Consider the following 21,546-nt stretch of genomic DNA (forward strand, 5'->3'; position numbering starts at 1 on the left):
GCTTAGCAATAATGGTATGGGTTTAGGTTCTGCTGTGTGTACTGGTGGTTGACTGCCCCCCAGCCCAGAGTGTGCATGGAAAATTGTCTGGCAGCCTCCCTGACAGCAAGCAGTGATAGTGCCCATGAAGGGGACCTTGTTGGGCCCGCCCCTTTCACGGTTATCGCTTCTCGGCCTTTTGGCTAAGATCAAGTGTAGTATCTGTTCTTATCAGTTTAATATCTGATACGTCCCCTATCTGGGGACCATATATTAAATGGATTTTTGAGAACGGGGGCCGATTTCGAAGCTTGCTTCCGTCGCCCTATGCATTGACCCGATATGGCAGTATCTTCGGGTACAGTGCACCACCCCCTTACAGGGTTAAAAAGAAAGATTCCTACTTTCATTGCTACCTGCTTGCTGGCTAGCCAGCTAGCCAGCCCTGTGGGCCTTGCTGCTGCTGCAGCCAAAAAACAAAAGGTGGTGCTGCTGCTGCTTCTGCTGCTTCTGCTTCTGCTTGTGTCTGGCCCCTGTTGGAGCGTCCAGGCACAGGACTTCTGCTGCTGCTGACTAAATGGCCTCCTTAATTGGATCATTTGAGTAGCCAGCACACCTGTGCAGGTAGGGCATGACATGATAGGCAGCTGCCTTGATAGCGGGTGGGTGCTGAATGTTCCTAATTGACAAAATAAGATTAATGCTTATGAAGAAATATAAAATCTCATCCCTTCCCCAATATCGCGCCACACCCCTACCCCTTAATTCCCTGGTTGAACGTGATGGACATATGTCTTTTTTCGACCGTACTAACTATGTAACTATGTAACATAACATGGGGGGGGGGGGGGGGGGGTCTCCTGGCTGTTCACACAGGTGTGTCATTGCTGTACATTGACCATGCATTGCTTCTGTGGTATTGCAAAGGCAAAGACAAATGCTTCCAGCCATCCATTGCACTAATGGATTGGTCATCAGCTGGCTGTCTATGTCCCGCATCAATATAGACCAAAGTACAGAGGGTTAGGCTATGCTATTGTGCACCTACCTGATGCATCAGAAGGTGCGAGGCCCTTGCTAAATTCTGTGCACAGACTTTGAGATCTATGCTTTAGACTGTATCTAAACCTGCTCCAACATGGACTGACATTCTGGCCTACTTTCAGCCGATGCGACTTGTCTGTCGCTGAACAGTCGCTTTTTATGTATTCAGCACCTATGTATAATGTTGTAAAAATGCTCTAGAAGCTAAAGTCGCAGAAATGTCACACATATTTGGCCTGCAACTTTCTGTGCGACAAATTCAGACAGGAAAAATCAGTATAAATCCTTAGAAAATTATCCCCCAGTGTCTCCATCTGCTGGCGGTATTGAATAAGCATTGCTGCACTGATGGGGTATGCATTAGACGAAAAAAAAGAAGAAAAAGAAGAATAATACGCCCAGAAAAGAGGCGAAAAGGAGAAAAACGTAAAAAAACGTGAAAAAAAAGTAAGAGGAAGAGAAGGGAAAAAAAGGTGGAAATGGGTTTAAAAGTGATTTCGGCGGAGAAATATATATATATATATATATATATATATATATATATATATATATATATATATGCGCACACACACACATAGATATAAACGTATTCTCCGTTGAGATATTGCAGCCGCTGCTGTGTCCAGGCCCAGGAGCCTTAGCACTGTGCTGTGATGTCACTCAATACCACTGACATCACTAGGTGTAAACAACATCTCTCCTTTGCTGTGTATGTGACTATGGAGCTGTTTGGTGATGTCGTCTATTACGGCCTTCATAGAAGCAACAGGAGATTGTTGCATCCATCTTGAACCCTCAGAACTACAGTGCTATGATGTCACTCACTTCCACAGGCCTTGCAGAGTGTAAACAACAACAACCCAGCTTTGTTGTGTATGTAACCAAAGGGATTTGTGATGTCACCTAGAACCTTCACAGCAGCGACAGCTTTATGAGGAGCATCAGCACTGCTCTGCCTGAGCAGAACCATCACCGCCATAGGTTGTCAAATAACCCGGATTTAACCCACACAGGTAAGTCCAATGGGGTGCAGGCATGTCCTCTATGCTTACAGCTTCCCGTGGGTGTTGGTTTGATACCGTTTGGGGACAGCCAAGGAGGCATCTGCAGGCAACAAAGGTAGGTGTGTGCTTGTGTGTGTGTTTCCTATGCAGATCCTAAGCCCAGTGTCACATGCAAGTAGGAGGAGTAAGAAGGGTTCCTGGCAAATCCGGGTTATGGATTGCATTTAAAAAGGCCCCGTGGGAGTGCAATGGGCCCCTGTCTTGCTGCTTAGCAATAATGGTATGGGTTTAGGTTCTGCTGTGTGTACTGGTGGTTGACTGCCCCCCAGCCCAGAGTGTGCATGGAAAATTGTCTGGCAGCCTCCCTGACAGCAAGCAGTGATAGTGCCCATGAAGGGGACCTTGTTGGGCCCGCCCCTTTCACGGTTATCGCTTCTCGGCCTTTTGGCTAAGATCAAGTGTAGTATCTGTTCTTATCAGTTTAATATCTGATACGTCCCCTATCTGGGGACCATATATTAAATGGATTTTTGAGAACGGGGGCCGATTTCGAAGCTTGCTTCCGTCGCCCTATGCATTGACCCGATATGGCAGTATCTTCGGGTACAGTGCACCACCCCCTTACAGGGTTAAAAAGAAAGATTCCTACTTTCATTGCTACCTGCTTGCTGGCTAGCCAGCTAGCCAGCCCTGTGGGCCTTGCTGCTGCTGCAGCCAAAAAACAAAAGGTGGTGCTGCTGCTGCTTCTGCTGCTTCTGCTTCTGCTTGTGTCTGGCCCCTGTTGGAGCGTCCAGGCACAGGACTTCTGCTGCTGCTGACTAAATGGCCTCCTTAATTGGATCATTTGAGTAGCCAGCACACCTGTGCAGGTAGGGCATGACATGATAGGCAGCTGCCTTGATAGCGGGTGGGTGCTGAATGTTCCTAATTGACAAAATAAGATTAATGCTTATGAAGAAATATAAAATCTCATCCCTTCCCCAATATCGCGCCACACCCCTACCCCTTAATTCCCTGGTTGAACGTGATGGACATATGTCTTTTTTCGACCGTACTAACTATGTAACTATGTAACATAACATGGGGGGGGGGGGGGGGGGTCTCCTGGCTGTTCACACAGGTGTGTCATTGCTGTACATTGACCATGCATTGCTTCTGTGGTATTGCAAAGGCAAAGACAAATGCTTCCAGCCATCCATTGCACTAATGGATTGGTCATCAGCTGGCTGTCTATGTCCCGCATCAATATAGACCAAAGTACAGAGGGTTAGGCTATGCTATTGTGCACCTACCTGATGCATCAGAAGGTGCGAGGCCCTTGCTAAATTCTGTGCACAGACTTTGAGATCTATGCTTTAGACTGTATCTAAACCTGCTCCAACATGGACTGACATTCTGGCCTACTTTCAGCCGATGCGACTTGTCTGTCGCTGAACAGTCGCTTTTTATGTATTCAGCACCTATGTATAATGTTGTAAAAATGCTCTAGAAGCTAAAGTCGCAGAAATGTCACACATATTTGGCCTGCAACTTTCTGTGCGACAAATTCAGACAGGAAAAATCAGTATAAATCCTTAGAAAATTATCCCCCAGTGTCTCCATCTGCTGGCGGTATTGAATAAGCATTGCTGCACTGATGGGGTATGCATTAGACGAAACAAAAGAAGAAAAAGAAGAATAATACGCCCAGAAAAGAGGCGAAAAGGAGAAAAACGTAAAAAAACGTGAAAAAAAAGTAAGAGGAAGAGAAGGGAAAAAAAGGTGGAAATGGGTTTAAAAGTGATTTCGGCGGAGAAATATATATATATATATATATATATATATATATATATATGCGCACACACACACATAGATATAAACGTATTCTCCGTTGAGATATTGCAGCCGCTGCTGTGTCCAGGCCCAGGAGCCTTAGCACTGTGCTGTGATGTCACTCAATACCACTGACATCACTAGGTGTAAACAACATCTCTCCTTTGCTGTGTATGTGACTATGGAGCTGTTTGGTGATGTCGTCTATTACGGCCTTCATAGAAGCAACAGGAGATTGTTGCATCCATCTTGAACCCTCAGAACTACAGTGCTATGATGTCACTCACTTCCACAGGCCTTGCAGAGTGTAAACAACAACAACCCAGCTTTGTTGTGTATGTAACCAAAGGGATTTGTGATGTCACCTAGAACCTTCACAGCAGCGACAGCTTTATGAGGAGCATCAGCACTGCTCTGCCTGAGCAGAACCATCACCGCCATAGGTTGTCAAATAACCCGGATTTAACCCACACAGGTAAGTCCAATGGGGTGCAGGCATGTCCTCTATGCTTACAGCTTCCCGTGGGTGTTGGTTTGATACCGTTTGGGGACAGCCAAGGAGGCATCTGCAGGCAACAAAGGTAGGTGTGTGCTTGTGTGTGTGTTTCCTATGCAGATCCTAAGCCCAGTGTCACATGCAAGTAGGAGGAGTAAGAAGGGTTCCTGGCAAATCCGGGTTATGGATTGCATTTAAAAAGGCCCCGTGGGAGTGCAATGGGCCCCTGTCTTGCTGCTTAGCAATAATGGTATGGGTTTAGGTTCTGCTGTGTGTACTGGTGGTTGACTGCCCCCCAGCCCAGAGTGTGCATGGAAAATTGTCTGGCAGCCTCCCTGACAGCAAGCAGTGATAGTGCCCATGAAGGGGACCTTGTTGGGCCCGCCCCTTTCACGGTTATCGCTTCTCGGCCTTTTGGCTAAGATCAAGTGTAGTATCTGTTCTTATCAGTTTAATATCTGATACGTCCCCTATCTGGGGACCATATATTAAATGGATTTTTGAGAACGGGGGCCGATTTCGAAGCTTGCTTCCGTCGCCCTATGCATTGACCCGATATGGCAGTATCTTCGGGTACAGTGCACCACCCCCTTACAGGGTTAAAAAGAAAGATTCCTACTTTCATTGCTACCTGCTTGCTGGCTAGCCAGCTAGCCAGCCCTGTGGGCCTTGCTGCTGCTGCAGCCAAAAAACAAAAGGTGGTGCTGCTGCTGCTTCTGCTGCTTCTGCTTGTGTCTGGCCCCTGTTGGAGCGTCCAGGCACAGGACTTCTGCTGCTGCTGACTAAATGGCCTCCTTAATTGGATCATTTGAGTAGCCAGCACACCTGTGCAGGTAGGGCATGACATGATAGGCAGCTGCCTTGATAGCGGGTGGGTGCTGAATGTTCCTAATTGACAAAATAAGATTAATGCTTATGAAGAAATATAAAATCTCATCCCTTCCCCAATATCGCGCCACACCCCTACCCCTTAATTCCCTGGTTGAACGTGATGGACATATGTCTTTTTTCGACCGTACTAACTATGTAACTATGTAACATAACATGGGGGGGGGGGGGGGGGGGTCTCCTGGCTGTTCACACAGGTGTGTCATTGCTGTACATTGACCATGCATTGCTTCTGTGGTATTGCAAAGGCAAAGACAAATGCTTCCAGCCATCCATTGCACTAATGGATTGGTCATCAGCTGGCTGTCTATGTCCCGCATCAATATAGACCAAAGTACAGAGGGTTAGGCTATGCTATAGTGCACCTACCTGATGCATCAGAAGGTGCGAGGCCCTTGCTAAATTCTGTGCACAGACTTTGAGATCTATGCTTTAGACTGTATCTAAACCTGCTCCAACATGGACTGACATTCTGGCCTACTTTCAGCCGATGCGACTTGTCTGTCGCTGAACAGTCGCTTTTTATGTATTCAGCACCTATGTATAATGTTGTAAAAATGCTCTAGAAGCTAAAGTCGCAGAAATGTCACACATATTTGGCCTGCAACTTTCTGTGCGACAAATTCAGACAGGAAAAATCAGTATAAATCCTTAGAAAATTATCCCCCAGTGTCTCCATCTGCTGGCGGTATTGAATAAGCATTGCTGCACTGATGGGGTATGCATTAGACGAAAAAAAAGAAGAAAAAGAAGAATAATACGCCCAGAAAAGAGGCGAAAAGGAGAAAAACGTAAAAAAACGTGAAAAAAAAGTAAGAGGAAGAGAAGGGAAAAAAAGGTGGAAATGGGTTTAAAAGTGATTTCGGCGGAGAAATATATATATATATATATATATATATATATATATATATGCGCACACACACACATAGATATAAACGTATTCTCCGTTGAGATATTGCAGCCGCTGCTGTGTCCAGGCCCAGGAGCCTTAGCACTGTGCTGTGATGTCACTCAATACCACTGACATCACTAGGTGTAAACAACATCTCTCCTTTGCTGTGTATGTGACTATGGAGCTGTTTGGTGATGTCGTCTATTACGGCCTTCATAGAAGCAACAGGAGATTGTTGCATCCATCTTGAACCCTCAGAACTACAGTGCTATGATGTCACTCACTTCCACAGGCCTTGCAGAGTGTAAACAACAACAACCCAGCTTTGTTGTGTATGTAACCAAAGGGATTTGTGATGTCACCTAGAACCTTCACAGCAGCGACAGCTTTATGAGGAGCATCAGCACTGCTCTGCCTGAGCAGAACCATCACCGCCATAGGTTGTCAAATAACCCGGATTTAACCCACACAGGTAAGTCCAATGGGGTGCAGGCATGTCCTCTATGCTTACAGCTTCCCGTGGGTGTTGGTTTGATACCGTTTGGGGACAGCCAAGGAGGCATCTGCAGGCAACAAAGGTAGGTGTGTGCTTGTGTGTGTGTTTCCTATGCAGATCCTAAGCCCAGTGTCACATGCAAGTAGGAGGAGTAAGAAGGGTTCCTGGCAAATCCGGGTTATGGATTGCATTTAAAAAGGCCCCGTGGGAGTGCAATGGGCCCCTGTCTTGCTGCTTAGCAATAATGGTATGGGTTTAGGTTCTGCTGTGTGTACTGGTGGTTGACTGCCCCCCAGCCCAGAGTGTGCATGGAAAATTGTCTGGCAGCCTCCCTGACAGCAAGCAGTGATAGTGCCCATGAAGGGGACCTTGTTGGGCCCGCCCCTTTCACGGTTATCGCTTCTCGGCCTTTTGGCTAAGATCAAGTGTAGTATCTGTTCTTATCAGTTTAATATCTGATACGTCCCCTATCTGGGGACCATATATTAAATGGATTTTTGAGAACGGGGGCCGATTTCGAAGCTTGCTTCCGTCGCCCTATGCATTGACCCGATATGGCAGTATCTTCGGGTACAGTGCACCACCCCCTTACAGGGTTAAAAAGAAAGATTCCTACTTTCATTGCTACCTGCTTGCTGGCTAGCCAGCTAGCCAGCCCTGTGGGCCTTGCTGCTGCTGCAGCAGCCAAAAAACAAAAGGTGGTGCTGCTGCTGCTTCTGCTGCTTCTGCTTCTGCTTGTGTCTGGCCCCTGTTGGAGCGTCCAGGCACAGGACTTCTGCTGCTGCTGACTAAATGGCCTCCTTAATTGGATCATTTGAGTAGCCAGCACACCTGTGCAGGTAGGGCATGACATGATAGGCAGCTGCCTTGATAGCGGGTGGGTGCTGAATGTTCCTAATTGACAAAATAAGATTAATGCTTATGAAGAAATATAAAATCTCATCCCTTCCCCAATATCGCGCCACACCCCTACCCCTTAATTCCCTGGTTGAACGTGATGGACATATGTCTTTTTTCGACCGTACTAACTATGTAACTATGTAACATAACATGGGGGGGGGGGGGGGGGGGGTCTCCTGGCTGTTCACACAGGTGTGTCATTGCTGTACATTGACCATGCATTGCTTCTGTGGTATTGCAAAGGCAAAGACAAATGCTTCCAGCCATCCATTGCACTAATGGATTGGTCATCAGCTGGCTGTCTATGTCCCGCATCAATATAGACCAAAGTACAGAGGGTTAGGCTATGCTATTGTGCACCTACCTGATGCATCAGAAGGTGCGAGGCCCTTGCTAAATTCTGTGCACAGACTTTGAGATCTATGCTTTAGACTGTATCTAAACCTGCTCCAACATGGACTGACATTCTGGCCTACTTTCAGCCGATGCGACTTGTCTGTCGCTGAACAACAGTCGCTTTTTATGTATTCAGCACCTATGTATAATGTTGTAAAAATGCTCTAGAAGCTAAAGTCGCAGAAATGTCACACATATTTGGCCTGCAACTTTCTGTGCGACAAATTCAGACAGGAAAAATCAGTATAAATCCTTAGAAAATTATCCCCCAGTGTCTCCATCTGCTGGCGGTATTGAATAAGCATTGCTGCACTGATGGGGTATGCATTAGACGAAAAAAAAGAAGAAAAAGAAGAATAATACGCCCAGAAAAGAGGCGAAAAGGAGAAAAACGTAAAAAAACGTGAAAAAAAAGTAAGAGGAAGAGAAGGGAAAAAAAGGTGGAAATGGGTTTAAAAGTGATTTCGGCGGAGAAATATATATATATATATATATATATATATATATATATATATATATATGCGCACACACACACATAGATATAAACGTATTCTCCGTTGAGATATTGCAGCCGCTGCTGTGTCCAGGCCCAGGAGCCTTAGCACTGTGCTGTGATGTCACTCAATACCACTGACATCACTAGGTGTAAACAACATCTCTCCTTTGCTGTGTATGTGACTATGGAGCTGTTTGGTGATGTCGTCTATTACGGCCTTCATAGAAGCAACAGGAGATTGTTGCATCCATCTTGAACCCTCAGAACTACAGTGCTATGATGTCACTCACTTCCACAGGCCTTGCAGAGTGTAAACAACAACAACCCAGCTTTGTTGTGTATGTAACCAAAGGGATTTGTGATGTCACCTAGAACCTTCACAGCAGCGACAGCTTTATGAGGAGCATCAGCACTGCTCTGCCTGAGCAGAACCATCACCGCCATAGGTTGTCAAATAACCCGGATTTAACCCACACAGGTAAGTCCAATGGGGTGCAGGCATGTCCTCTATGCTTACAGCTTCCCGTGGGTGTTGGTTTGATACCGTTTGGGGACAGCCAAGGAGGCATCTGCAGGCAACAAAGGTAGGTGTGTGCTTGTGTGTGTGTTTCCTATGCAGATCCTAAGCCCAGTGTCACATGCAAGTAGGAGGAGTAAGAAGGGTTCCTGGCAAATCCGGGTTATGGATTGCATTTAAAAAGGCCCCGTGGGAGTGCAATGGGCCCCTGTCTTGCTGCTTAGCAATAATGGTATGGGTTTAGGTTCTGCTGTGTGTACTGGTGGTTGACTGCCCCCCAGCCCAGAGTGTGCATGGAAAATTGTCTGGCAGCCTCCCTGACAGCAAGCAGTGATAGTGCCCATGAAGGGGACCTTGTTGGGCCCGCCCCTTTCACGGTTATCGCTTCTCGGCCTTTTGGCTAAGATCAAGTGTAGTATCTGTTCTTATCAGTTTAATATCTGATACGTCCCCTATCTGGGGACCATATATTAAATGGATTTTTGAGAACGGGGGCCGATTTCGAAGCTTGCTTCCGTCGCCCTATGCATTGACCCGATATGGCAGTATCTTCGGGTACAGTGCACCACCCCCTTACAGGGTTAAAAAGAAAGATTCCTACTTTCATTGCTACCTGCTTGCTGGCTAGCCAGCTAGCCAGCCCTGTGGGCCTTGCTGCTGCTGCAGCCAAAAAACAAAAGGTGGTGCTGCTGCTGCTTCTGCTGCTTCTGCTTCTGCTTGTGTCTGGCCCCTGTTGGAGCGTCCAGGCACAGGACTTCTGCTGCTGCTGACTAAATGGCCTCCTTAATTGGATCATTTGAGTAGCCAGCACACCTGTGCAGGTAGGGCATGACATGATAGGCAGCTGCCTTGATAGCGGGTGGGTGCTGAATGTTCCTAATTGACAAAATAAGATTAATGCTTATGAAGAAATATAAAATCTCATCCCTTCCCCAATATCGCGCCACACCCCTACCCCTTAATTCCCTGGTTGAACGTGATGGACATATGTCTTTTTTCGACCGTACTAACTATGTAACATAACATGGGGGGGGGGGGGGGGTGGGTCTCCTGGCTGTTCACACAGGTGTGTCATTGCTGTACATTGACCATGCATTGCTTCTGTGGTATTGCAAAGGCAAAGACAAATGCTTCCAGCCATCCATTGCACTAATGGATTGGTCATCAGCTGGCTGTCTATGTCCCGCATCAATATAGACCAAAGTACAGAGGGTTAGGCTATGCTATTGTGCACCTACCTGATGCATCAGAAGGTGCGAGGCCCTTGCTAAATTCTGTGCACAGACTTTGAGATCTATACTTTAGACTGTATCTAAACCTGCTCCAACATGGACTGACATTCTGGCCTACTTTCAGCCGATGCGACTTGTCTGTCGCTGAACAGTCGCTTTTTATGTATTCAGCACCTATGTATAATGTTGTAAAAATGCTCTAGAAGCTAAAGTCGCAGAAATGTCACACATATTTGGCCTGCAACTTTCTGTGCGACAAATTCAGACAGGAAAAATCAGTATAAATCCTTAGAAAATTATCCCCCAGTGTCTCCATCTGCTGGCGGTATTGAATAAGCATTGCTGCACTGATGGGGTATGCATTAGACGAAAAAAAAGAAGAAAAAGAAGAATAATACGCCCAGAAAAGAGGCGAAAAGGAGAAAAACGTAAAAAAACGTGAAAAAAAAGTAAGAGGAAGAGAAGGGAAAAAAAGGTGGAAATGGGTTTAAAAGTGATTTCGGCGGAGAAATATATATATATATATATATATATATATATATATATATATATATATATATGCGCACACACACACATAGATATAAACGTATTCTCCGTTGAGATATTGCAGCCGCTGCTGTGTCCAGGCCCAGGAGCCTTAGCACTGTGCTGTGATGTCACTCAATACCACTGACATCACTAGGTGTAAACAACATCTCTCCTTTGCTGTGTATGTGACTATGGAGCTGTTTGGTGATGTCGTCTATTACGGCCTTCATAGAAGCAACAGGAGATTGTTGCATCCATCTTGAACCCTCAGAACTACAGTGCTATGATGTCACTCACTTCCACAGGCCTTGCAGAGTGTAAACAACAACAACCCAGCTTTGTTGTGTATGTAACCAAAGGGATTTGTGATGTCACCTAGAACCTTCACAGCAGCGACAGCTTTATGAGGAGCATCAGCACTGCTCTGCCTGAGCAGAACCATCACCGCCATAGGTTGTCAAATAACCCGGATTTAACCCACACAGGTAAGTCCAATGGGGTGCAGGCATGTCCTCTATGCTTACAGCTTCCCGTGGGTGTTGGTTTGATACCGTTTGGGGACAGCCAAGGAGGCATCTGCAGGCAACAAAGGTAGGTGTGTGCTTGTGTGTGTGTTTCCTATGCAGATCCTAAGCCCAGTGTCACATGCAAGTAGGAGGAGTAAGAAGGGTTCCTGGCAAATCCGGGTTATGGATTGCATTTAAAAAGGCCCCGTGGGAGTGCAATGGGCCCCTGTCTTGCTGCTTAGCAATAATGGTATGGGTTTAGGTTCTGCTGTGTGTACTGGTGGTTGACTGCCCCCCAGCCCAGAGTGTGCATGGAAAATTGTCTGGCAGCCTCCCTGACAGCAAGCAGTGATAGTGCCCATGAAGGGGACCTTGTTGGGCCCGCCCCTTTCACGGTTATCGCTTCTCGGCCTTTTGGCTAAGATCAAGTGTAGTATCTGTTCTTATCAGTTTAATATCTGATACGTCCCCTATCTGGGGACCATATATTAAATGGATTTTTGAGAACGGGGGCCGATTTCGAAGCTTGCTTCCGTCGCCCTATGCATTGACCCGATATGGCAGTATCTTCGGGTACAGTGCACCACCCCCTTACAGGGTTAAAAAGAAAGATTCCTACTTTCATTGCTACCTGCTTGCTGGCTAGCCAGCTAGCCAGCCCTGTGGGCCTTGCTGCTGCTGCAGCCAAAAAACAAAAGGTGGTGCTGCTGCTGCTTCTGCTGCTTCTGCTTCTGCTTGTGTCTGGCCCCTGTTGGAGCGTCCAGGCACAGGACTTCTGCTGCTGCTGACTAAATGGCCTCCTTAATTGGATCATTTGAGTAGCCAGCACACCTGTGCAGGTAGGGCATGACATGATAGGCAGCTGCCTTGATAGCGGGTGGGTGCTGAATGTTCCTAATTGACAAAATAAGATTAATGCTTATGAAGAAATATAAAATCTCATCCCTTCCCCAATATCGCGCCACACCCCTACCCCTTAATTCCCTGGTTGAACGTGATGGACATATGTCTTTTTTCGACCGTACTAACTATGTAACTATGTAACATAACATGGGGGGGGGGTCTCCTGGCTGTTCACACAGGTGTGTCATTGCTGTACATTGACCATGCATTGCTTCTGTGGTATTGCAAAGGCAAAGACAAATGCTTCCAGCCATCCATTGCACTAATGGATTGGTCATCAGCTGGCTGTCTATGTCCCGCATCAATATAGACCAAAGTACAGAGGGTTAGGCTATGCTATTGTGCACCTACCTGATGCATCAGAAGGTGCGAGGCCCTTGCTAAATTCTGTGCACAGACTTTGAGATCTATGCTTTAGACTGTATCTAAACCTGCTCCAACATGGACTGACATTCTGGCCTACTTTCAGCCGATGCGACTTGTCTGTCGCTGAACAGTCGCTTTTTATGTATTCAGCACCTATGTATAATGTTGTAAAAATGCTCTAGAAGCTAAAGTCGCAGAAATGTCACACATATTTGGCCTGCAACTTTCTGTGCGACAAATTCAGACAGGAAAAATCAGTATAAATCCTTAGAAAATTATCCCCCAGTGTCTCCATCTGCTGGCGGTATTGAATAAGCATTGCTGCACTGATGGGGTATGCATTAGACGAAAAAAAAGAAGAAAAAGAAGAATAATACGCCCAGAAAAGAGGCGAAAAGGAGAAAAACGTAAAAAAACGTGAAAAAAAAGTAAGAGGAAGAGAAGGGAAAAAAAGGTGGAAATGGGTTTAAAAGTGATTTCGGCGGAGAAATATATATATATATATATATATATATATATATATATATATATATATGCGCACACACACACATAGATATAAACGTATTCTCCGTTGAGATATTGCAGCCGCTGCTGTGTCCAGGCCCAGGAGCCTTAGCACTGTGCTGTGATGTCACTCAATACCACTGACATCACTAGGTGTAAACAACATCTCTCCTTTGCTGTGTATGTGACTATGGAGCTGTTTGGTGATGTCGTCTATTACGGCCTTCATAGAAGCAACAGGAGATTGTTGCATCCATCTTGAACCCTCAGAACTACAGTGCTATGATGTCACTCACTTCCACAGGCCTTGCAGAGTGTAAACAACAACAACCCAGCTTTGTTGTGTATGTAACCAAAGGGATTTGTGATGTCACCTAGAACCTTCACAGCAGCGACAGCTTTATGAGGAGCATCAGCACTGCTCTGCCTGAGCAGAACCATCACCGCCATAGGTTGTCAAATAACCCGGATTTAACCCACACAGGTAAGTCCAATGGGGTGCAGGCATGTCCTCTATGCTTACAGCTTCCCGTGGGTGTTGGTTTGATACCGTTTGGGGACAGCCAAGGAGGCATCTGCAGGCAACAAAGGTAGGTGTGTGCTTGTGTGTGTGTTTCCTATGCAGATCCTAAGCCCAGTGTCACATGCAAGTAGGAGGAGTAAGAAGGGTTCCTGGCAAATCCGGGTTATGGATTGCATTTAAAAAGGCCCCGTGGGAGTGCAATGGGCCCCTGTCTTGCTGCTTAGCAATAATGGTATGGGTTTAGGTTCTGCTGTGTGTACTGGTGGTTGACTGCCCCCCAGCCCAGAGTGTGCATGGAAAATTGTCTGGCAGCCTCCCTGACAGCAAGCAGTGATAGTGCCCATGAAGGGGACCTTGTTGGGCCCGCCCCTTTCACGGTTATCGCTTCTCGGCCTTTTGGCTAAGATCAAGTGTAGTATCTGTTCTTATCAGTTTAATATCTGATACGTCCCCTATCTGGGGACCATATATTAAATGGATTTTTGAGAACGGGGGCCGATTTCGAAGCTTGCTTCCGTCGCCCTATGCATTGACCCGATATGGCAGTATCTTCGGGTACAGTGCACCACCCCCTTACAGGGTTAAAAAGAAAGATTCCTACTTTCATTGCTACCTGCTTGCTGGCTAGCCAGCTAGCCAGCCCTGTGGGCCTTGCTGCTGCTGCAGCAGCCAAAAAACAAAAGGTGGTGCTGCTGCTGCTTCTGCTGCTTCTGCTTCTGCTTGTGTCTGGCCCCTGTTGGAGCGTCCAGGCACAGGACTTCTGCTGCTGCTGACTAAATGGCCTCCTTAATTGGATCATTTGAGTAGCCAGCACACCTGTGCAGGTAGGGCATGACATGATAGGCAGCTGCCTTGATAGCGGGTGGGTGCTGAATGTTCCTAATTGACAAAATAAGATTAATGCTTATGAAGAAATATAAAATCTCATCCCTTCCCCAATATCGCGCCACACCCCTACCCCTTAATTCCCTGGTTGAACGTGATGGACATATGTCTTTTTTCGACCGTACTAACTATGTAACTATGTAACATAACATGGGGGGGGGGGGTCTCCTGGCTGTTCACACAGGTGTGTCATTGCTGTACATTGACCATGCATTGCTTCTGTGGTATTGCAAAGGCAAAGACAAATGCTTCCAGCCATCCATTGCACTAATGGATTGGTCATCAGCTGGCTGTCTATGTCCCGCATCAATATAGACCAAAGTACAGAGGGTTAGGCTATGCTATTGTGCACCTACCTGATGCATCAGAAGGTGCGAGGCCCTTGCTAAATTCTGTGCACAGACTTTGAGATCTATGCTTTAGACTGTATCTAAACCTGCTCCAACATGGACTGACATTCTGGCCTACTTTCAGCCGATGCGACTTGTCTGTCGCTGAACAGTCGCTTTTTATGTATTCAGCACCTATGTATAATGTTGTAAAAATGCTCTAGAAGCTAAAGTCGCAGAAATGTCACACATATTTGGCCTGCAACTTTCTGTGCGACAAATTCAGACAGGAAAAATCAGTATAAATCCTTAGAAAATTATCCCCCAGTGTCTCCATCTGCTGGCGGTATTGAATAAGCATTGCTGCACTGATGGGGTATGCATTAGACGAAAAAAAAGAAGAATAATACGCCCAGAAAAGAGGCGAAAAGGAGAAAAACGTAAAAAAACGTGAAAAAAAAGTAAGAGGAAGAGAAGGGAAAAAAAGGTGGAAATGGGTTTAAAAGTGATTTCGGCGGAGAAATATATATATATATATATATATATATATATATATATATATATATATATATGCGCACACACACACATAGATATAAACGTATTCTCCGTTGAGATATTGCAGCCGCTGCTGTGTCCAGGCCCAGGAGCCTTAGCACTGTGCTGTGATGTCACTCAATACCACTGACATCACTAGGTGTAAACAACATCTCTCCTTTGCTGTGTATGTGACTATGGAGCTGTTTGGTGATGTCGTCTATTACGGCCTTCATAGAAGCAACAGGAGATTGTTGCATCCATCTTGAACCCTCAGAACTACAGTGCTATGATGTCACTCACTTCCACAGGCCTTGCAGAGTGTAAACAACAACAACCCAGCTTTGTTGTGTATGTAACCAAAGGGATTTGTGATGTCACCTAGAACCTTCACAGCAGCGACAGCTTTATGAGGAGCATCAGCACTGCTCTGCCTGAGCAGAACCATCACCGCCATAGGTTGTCAAATAACCCGGATTTAACCCACACAGGTAAGTCCAATGGGGTGCAGGCATGTCCTCTATGCTTACAGCTTCCCGTGGGTGTTGGTTTGATACCGTTTGGGGACAGCCAAGGAGGCATCTGCAGGCAACAAAGGTAGGTGTGTGCTTGTGTGTGTGTTTCCTATGCAGATCCTAAGCCCAGTGTCACATGCAAGTAGGAGGAGTAAGAAGGGTTCCTGGCAAATCCGGGTTATGGATTGCATTTAAAAAGGCCCCGTGGGAGTGCAATGGGCCCCTGTCTTGCTGCTTAGCAATAATGGTATGGGTTTAGGTTCTGCTGTGTGTACTGGTGGTTGACTGCCCCCCAGCCCAGAGTGTGCATGGAAAATTGTCTGGCAGCCTCCCTGACAGCAAGCAGTGATAGTGCCCATGAAGGGGACCTTGTTGGGCCCGCCCCTTTCACGGTTATCGCTTCTCGGCCTTTTGGCTAAGATCAAGTGTAGTATCTGTTCTTATCAGTTTAATATCTGATACGTCCCCTATCTGGGGACCATATATTAAATGGATTTTTGAGAACGGGGGCCGATTTCGAAGCTTGCTTCCGTCGCCCTATGCATTGACCCGATATGGCAGTATCTTCGGGTACAGTGCACCACCCCCTTACAGGGTTAAAAAGAAAGATTCCTACTTTCATTGCTACCTGCTTGCTGGCTAGCCAGCTAGCCAGCCCTGTGGGCCTTGCTGCTGCTGCAGCAGCCAAAAAACAAAAGGTGGTGCTGCTGCTGCTTCTGCTGCTTCTGCTTCTGCTTGTGTCTGGCCCCTGTTGGAGCGTCCAGGCACAGGACTTCTGCTGCTGCTGACTAAATGGCCTCCTTAATTGGATCATTTGAGTAGCCAGCACACCTGTGCAGGTAGGGCATGACATGATAGGCAGCTGCCTTGATAGCGGGTGGGTGCTGAATGTTCCTAATTGACAAAATAAGATAAATGCTTATGAAGAAATATAAAATCTCATCCCTTCCCCAATATCGCGCCACACCCCTACCCCTTAATTCCCTGGTTGAACGTGATGGACATATGTCTTTTTTCGACCGTACTAACTATGTAACTATGTAACATAACATGGGGGGGGGGGGTCTCCTGGCTGTTCACACAGGTGTGTCATTGCTGTACATTGACCATGCATTGCTTCTGTGGTATTGCAAAGGCAAAGACAAATGCTTCCAGCCATCCATTGCACTAATGGATTGGTCATCAGCTGGCTGTCTATGTCCCGCATCAATATAGACCAAAGTACAGAGGGTTAGGCTATGCTATTGTGCACCTACCTGATGCATCAGAAGGTGCGAGGCCCTTGCTAAATTCTGTGCACAGACTTTGAGATCTATGCTTTAGACTGTATCTAAACCTGCTCCAACATGGACTGACATTCTGGCCTACTTTCAGCCGATGCGACTTGTCTGTCGCTGAACAGTCGCTTTTTATGTATTCAGCACCTATGTATAATGTTGTAAAAATGCTCTAGAAGCTAAAGTCGCAGAAATGTCACACATATTTGGCCTGCAACTTTCTGTGCGACAAATTCAGACAGGAAAAATCAGTATAAATCCTTAGAAAATTATCCCCCAGTGTCTCCATCTGCTGGCGGTATTGAATAAGCATTGCTGCACTGATGGGGTATGCATTAGACGAAAAAAAAGAAGAAAAAGAAGAATAATACGCCCAGAAAAGAGGCGAAAAGGAGAAAAACGTAAAAAAACGTGAAAAAAAAGTAAGAGGAAGAGAAGGGAAAAAAAGGTGGAAATGGGTTTAAAAGTGATTTCGGCGGAGAAATATATATATATATATATATATATATATATATATATATATATGCGCACACACACACATAGATATAAACGTATTCTCCGTTGAGATATTGCAGCCGCTGCTGTGTCCAGGCCCAGGAGCCTTAGCACTGTGCTGTGATGTCACTCAATACCACTGACATCACTAGGTGTAAACAACATCTCTCCTTTGCTGTGTATGTGACTATGGAGCTGTTTGGTGATGTCGTCTATTACGGCCTTCATAGAAGCAACAGGAGATTGTTGCATCCATCTTGAACCCTCAGAACTACAGTGCTATGATGTCACTCACTTCCACAGGCCTTGCAGAGTGTAAACAACAACAACCCAGCTTTGTTGTGTATGTAACCAAAGGGATTTGTGATGTCACCTAGAACCTTCACAGCAGCGACAGCTTTATGAGGAGCATCAGCACTGCTCTGCCTGAGCAGAACCATCACCGCCATAGGTTGTCAAATAACCCGGATTTAACCCACACAGGTAAGTCCAATGGGGTGCAGGCATGTCCTCTATGCTTACAGCTTCCCGTGGGTGTTGGTTTGATACCGTTTGGGGACAGCCAAGGAGGCATCTGCAGGCAACAAAGGTAGGTGTGTGCTTGTGTGTGTGTTTCCTATGCAGATCCTAAGCCCAGTGTCACATGCAAGTAGGAGGAGTAAGAAGGGTTCCTGGCAAATCCGGGTTATGGATTGCATTTAAAAAGGCCCTGTGGGAGTGCAATGGGCCCCTGTCTTGCTGCTTAGCAATAATGGTATGGGTTTAGGTTCTGCTGTGTGTACTGGTGGTTGACTGCCCCCCAGCCCAGAGTGTGCATGGAAAATTGTCTGGCAGCCTCCCTGACAGCAAGCAGTGATAGTGCCCATGAAGGGGACCTTGTTGGGCCCGCCCCTTTCACGGTTATCGCTTCTCGGCCTTTTGGCTAAGATCAAGTGTAGTATCTGTTCTTATCAGTTTAATATCTGATACGTCCCCTATCTGGGGACCATATATTAAATGGATTTTTGAGAACGGGGGCCGATTTCGAAGCTTGCTTCCGTCGCCCTATGCATTGACCCGATATGGCAGTATCTTCGGGTACAGTGCACCACCCCCTTACAGGGTTAAAAAGAAAGATTCCTACTTTCATTGCTACCTGCTTGCTGGCTAGCCAGCTAGCCAGCCCTGTGGGCCTTGCTGCTGCTGCAGCCAAAAAACAAAAGGTGGTGCTGCTGCTGCTTCTGCTGCTTCTGCTTCTGCTTGTGTCTGGCCCCTGTTGGAGCGTCCAGGCACAGGACTTCTGCTGCTGCTGACTAAATGGCCTCCTTAATTGGATCATTTGAGTAGCCAGCACACCTGTGCAGGTAGGGCATGACATGATAGGCAGCTGCCTTGATAGCGGGTGGGTGCTGAATGTTCCTAATTGACAAAATAAGATTAATGCTTATGAAGAAATATAAAATCTCATCCCTTCCCCAATATCGCGCCACACCCCTACCCCTTAATTCCCTGGTTGAACGTGATGGACATATGTCTTTTTTCGACCGTACTAACTATGTAACTATGTAACATAACATGGGGGGGGGGGGGGGGGGGTCTCCTGGCTGTTCACACAGGTGTGTCATTGCTGTACATTGACCATGCATTGCTTCTGTGGTATTGCAAAGGCAAAGACAAATGCTTCCAGCCATCCATTGCACTAATGGATTGGTCATCAGCTGGCTGTCTATGTCCCGCATCAATATAGACCAAAGTACAGAGGGTTAGGCTATGCTATTGTGCACCTACCTGATGCATCAGAAGGTGCGAGGCCCTTGCTAAATTCTGTGCACAGACTTTGAGATCTATGCTTTAGACTGTATCTAAACCTGCTCCAACATGGACTGACATTCTGGCCTACTTTCAGCCGATGCGACTTGTCTGTCGCTGAACAGTCGCTTTTTATGTATTCAGCACCTATGTATAATGTTGTAAAAATGCTCTAGAAGCTAAAGTCGCAGAAATGTCACACATATTTGGCCTGCAACTTTCTGTGCGACAAATTCAGACAGGAAAAATCAGTATAAATCCTTAGAAAATTATCCCCCAGTGTCTCCATCTGCTGGCGGTATTGAATAAGCATTGCTGCACTGATGGGGTATGCATTAGACGAAAAAAAAGAAGAAAAAGAAGAATAATACGCCCAGAAAAGAGGCGAAAAGGAGAAAAACGTAAAAAAACGTGAAAAAAAAGTAAGAGGAAGAGAAGGGAAAAAAAGGTGGAAATGGGTTTAAAAGTGATTTCGGCGGAGAAATATATATATATATATATATATATATATATATATATATATATATATGCGCACACACACACATAGATATAAACGTATTCTCCGTTGAGATATTGCAGCCGCTGCTGTGTCCAGGCCCAGGAGCCTTAGCACTGTGCTGTGATGTCACTCAATACCACTGACATCACTAGGTGTAAACAACATCTCTCCTTTGCTGTGTATGTGACTATGGAGCTGTTTGGTGATGTCGTCTATTACGGCCTTCATAGAAGCAACAGGAGATTGTTGCATCCATCTTGAACCCTCAGAACTACAGTGCTATGATGTCACTCACTTCCACAGGCCTTGCAGAGTGTAAACAACAACAACCCAGCTTTGTTGTGTATGTAACCAAAGGGATTTGTGATGTCACCTAGAACCTTCACAGCAGCGACAGCTTTATGAGGAGCATCAGCACTGCTCTGCCTGAGCAGAACCATCACCGCCATAGGTTGTCAAATAACCCGGATTTAACCCACACAGGTAAGTCCAATGGGGTGCAGGCATGTCCTCTATGCTTACAGCTTCCCGTGGGTGTTGGTTTGATACCGTTTGGGGACAGCCAAGGAGGCATCTGCAGGCAACAAAGGTAGGTGTGTGCTTGTGTGTGTGTTTCCTATGCAGATCCTAAGCCCAGTGTCACATGCAAGTAGGAGGAGTAAGAAGGGTTCCTGGCAAATCCGGGTTATGGATTGCATTTAAAAAGGCCCCGTGGGAGTGCAATGGGCCCCTGTCTTGCTGCTTAGCAATAATGGTATGGGTTTAGGTTCTGCTGTGTGTACTGGTGGTTGACTGCCCCCCAGCCCAGAGTGTGCATGGAAAATTGTCTGGCAGCCTCCCTGACAGCAAGCAGTGATAGTGCCCATGAAGGGGACCTTGTTGGGCCCGCCCCTTTCACGGTTATAGCTTCTCGGCCTTTTGGCTAAGATCAAGTGTAGTATCTGTTCTTATCAGTTTTCATGCTGGTGGGGATGGGTGCTGCATGGAGGATGCAGGTGTACCAGGGCTTTCCGGGGCTGGTTCTGAGGAATCAGCTCGACGGCTGCCCCGATGTGACCTGTTTCCTCCGGGTCTCGCCATGAGGCTGAGAGGGTCTAGAGCCGAGGTACTTTTGTGCCTCGGGGAGTGGTGACCCCGAGGTGCCGAAACTCACTGGGAGAATAGGCTCACTGAGTTGAAGCACGGGCACCATAATCTCTTCACCTTGTGGCACTCACCTCTTGATTCCCGGCCTTCTGGCTAGGATCAGAGAAATTTTTATAGATCCGGCCGGATGTCCGGGCAGTATATCTGCACACATTCACTTATTTATTTATTTTTTGTCTCACTGTGTCACTTTTTGCGTGTTGTGTGTTCACAGGATTTGTCAGGATGCGGTAGCCCTTCTGGGTGTCCCTCCTGGCGGTCTAGGGGAGGTGTGTGTGGCCATTAGGTTCCGCACCTCCCTGCAAACACCCCGGGTACTCCTGCTTCGCAGGGTACCTACCGTAATCGGCTCTGCGGGCAGATACCTTGGCTAACGCCAAGGGGGATGCCGGGAGCATTTGTGGTCCCCTAGTAGCTTCGGCGAAAAGGGACATCGAACCTGGAACCTCGCAGGTACCTTTTGGTCCGGAGGCGAAGGGTAAGGTTTGTTGGGGGGCCTCTCTCCTATCGGAGAAGGGCTTGCGATAGACCGCATCCTTTGTGCACGTTTTTTTAGTGTAACACGTTTGCACTTTTTCTTGCACTTTGGGTGAATC

General features: G+C 46.6%; 9 non-coding genes and 1 pseudogene across 9 annotated transcripts; all 10 read left to right on the forward strand.

Annotated features, from left to right (window-relative positions):
• The first annotated feature begins 162 nt into the window (after window positions 1–162).
• LOC130350949 (U2 spliceosomal RNA) lies at window positions 163–353 on the forward strand. The gene has a single exon (XR_008887740.1). It is a non-coding gene; the product is annotated as a U2 spliceosomal RNA (small nuclear RNA).
• A 2,102-nt stretch (window positions 354–2,455) lies between these two features.
• Window positions 2,456–2,646, forward strand: LOC130350950 (U2 spliceosomal RNA). The gene has a single exon (XR_008887741.1). It is a non-coding gene; the product is annotated as a U2 spliceosomal RNA (small nuclear RNA).
• A 2,087-nt stretch (window positions 2,647–4,733) lies between these two features.
• LOC130350951 (U2 spliceosomal RNA) lies at window positions 4,734–4,924 on the forward strand. The gene has a single exon (XR_008887742.1). It is a non-coding gene; the product is annotated as a U2 spliceosomal RNA (small nuclear RNA).
• Window positions 4,925–7,006: 2,082 nt separating this feature from the next.
• LOC130350952 (U2 spliceosomal RNA) lies at window positions 7,007–7,197 on the forward strand. Its single transcript, XR_008887743.1, has one exon. It is a non-coding gene; the product is annotated as a U2 spliceosomal RNA (small nuclear RNA).
• A 2,103-nt stretch (window positions 7,198–9,300) lies between these two features.
• Window positions 9,301–9,491, forward strand: LOC130350953 (U2 spliceosomal RNA). The gene has a single exon (XR_008887744.1). It is a non-coding gene; the product is annotated as a U2 spliceosomal RNA (small nuclear RNA).
• A 2,093-nt stretch (window positions 9,492–11,584) lies between these two features.
• On the forward strand, window positions 11,585–11,775 carry LOC130350954 (U2 spliceosomal RNA). Its single transcript, XR_008887745.1, has one exon. It is a non-coding gene; the product is annotated as a U2 spliceosomal RNA (small nuclear RNA).
• A 2,087-nt stretch (window positions 11,776–13,862) lies between these two features.
• LOC130350955 (U2 spliceosomal RNA) lies at window positions 13,863–14,053 on the forward strand. Its single transcript, XR_008887746.1, has one exon. It is a non-coding gene; the product is annotated as a U2 spliceosomal RNA (small nuclear RNA).
• A 2,087-nt stretch (window positions 14,054–16,140) lies between these two features.
• On the forward strand, window positions 16,141–16,331 carry LOC130350956 (U2 spliceosomal RNA). The gene has a single exon (XR_008887747.1). It is a non-coding gene; the product is annotated as a U2 spliceosomal RNA (small nuclear RNA).
• A 2,088-nt stretch (window positions 16,332–18,419) lies between these two features.
• LOC130350957 (U2 spliceosomal RNA) lies at window positions 18,420–18,610 on the forward strand. Its single transcript, XR_008887748.1, has one exon. It is a non-coding gene; the product is annotated as a U2 spliceosomal RNA (small nuclear RNA).
• Window positions 18,611–20,706: 2,096 nt separating this feature from the next.
• LOC130350975 (U2 spliceosomal RNA) lies at window positions 20,707–20,866 on the forward strand (annotated as a pseudogene).
• The last annotated feature ends 680 nt before the right edge of the window (window positions 20,867–21,546 follow it).

This window comes from Hyla sarda, unplaced genomic scaffold (genome assembly GCF_029499605.1).
Source record: "Hyla sarda isolate aHylSar1 unplaced genomic scaffold, aHylSar1.hap1 scaffold_955, whole genome shotgun sequence".
Lineage (NCBI taxonomy): Eukaryota > Metazoa > Chordata > Amphibia > Anura > Hylidae > Hyla > Hyla sarda.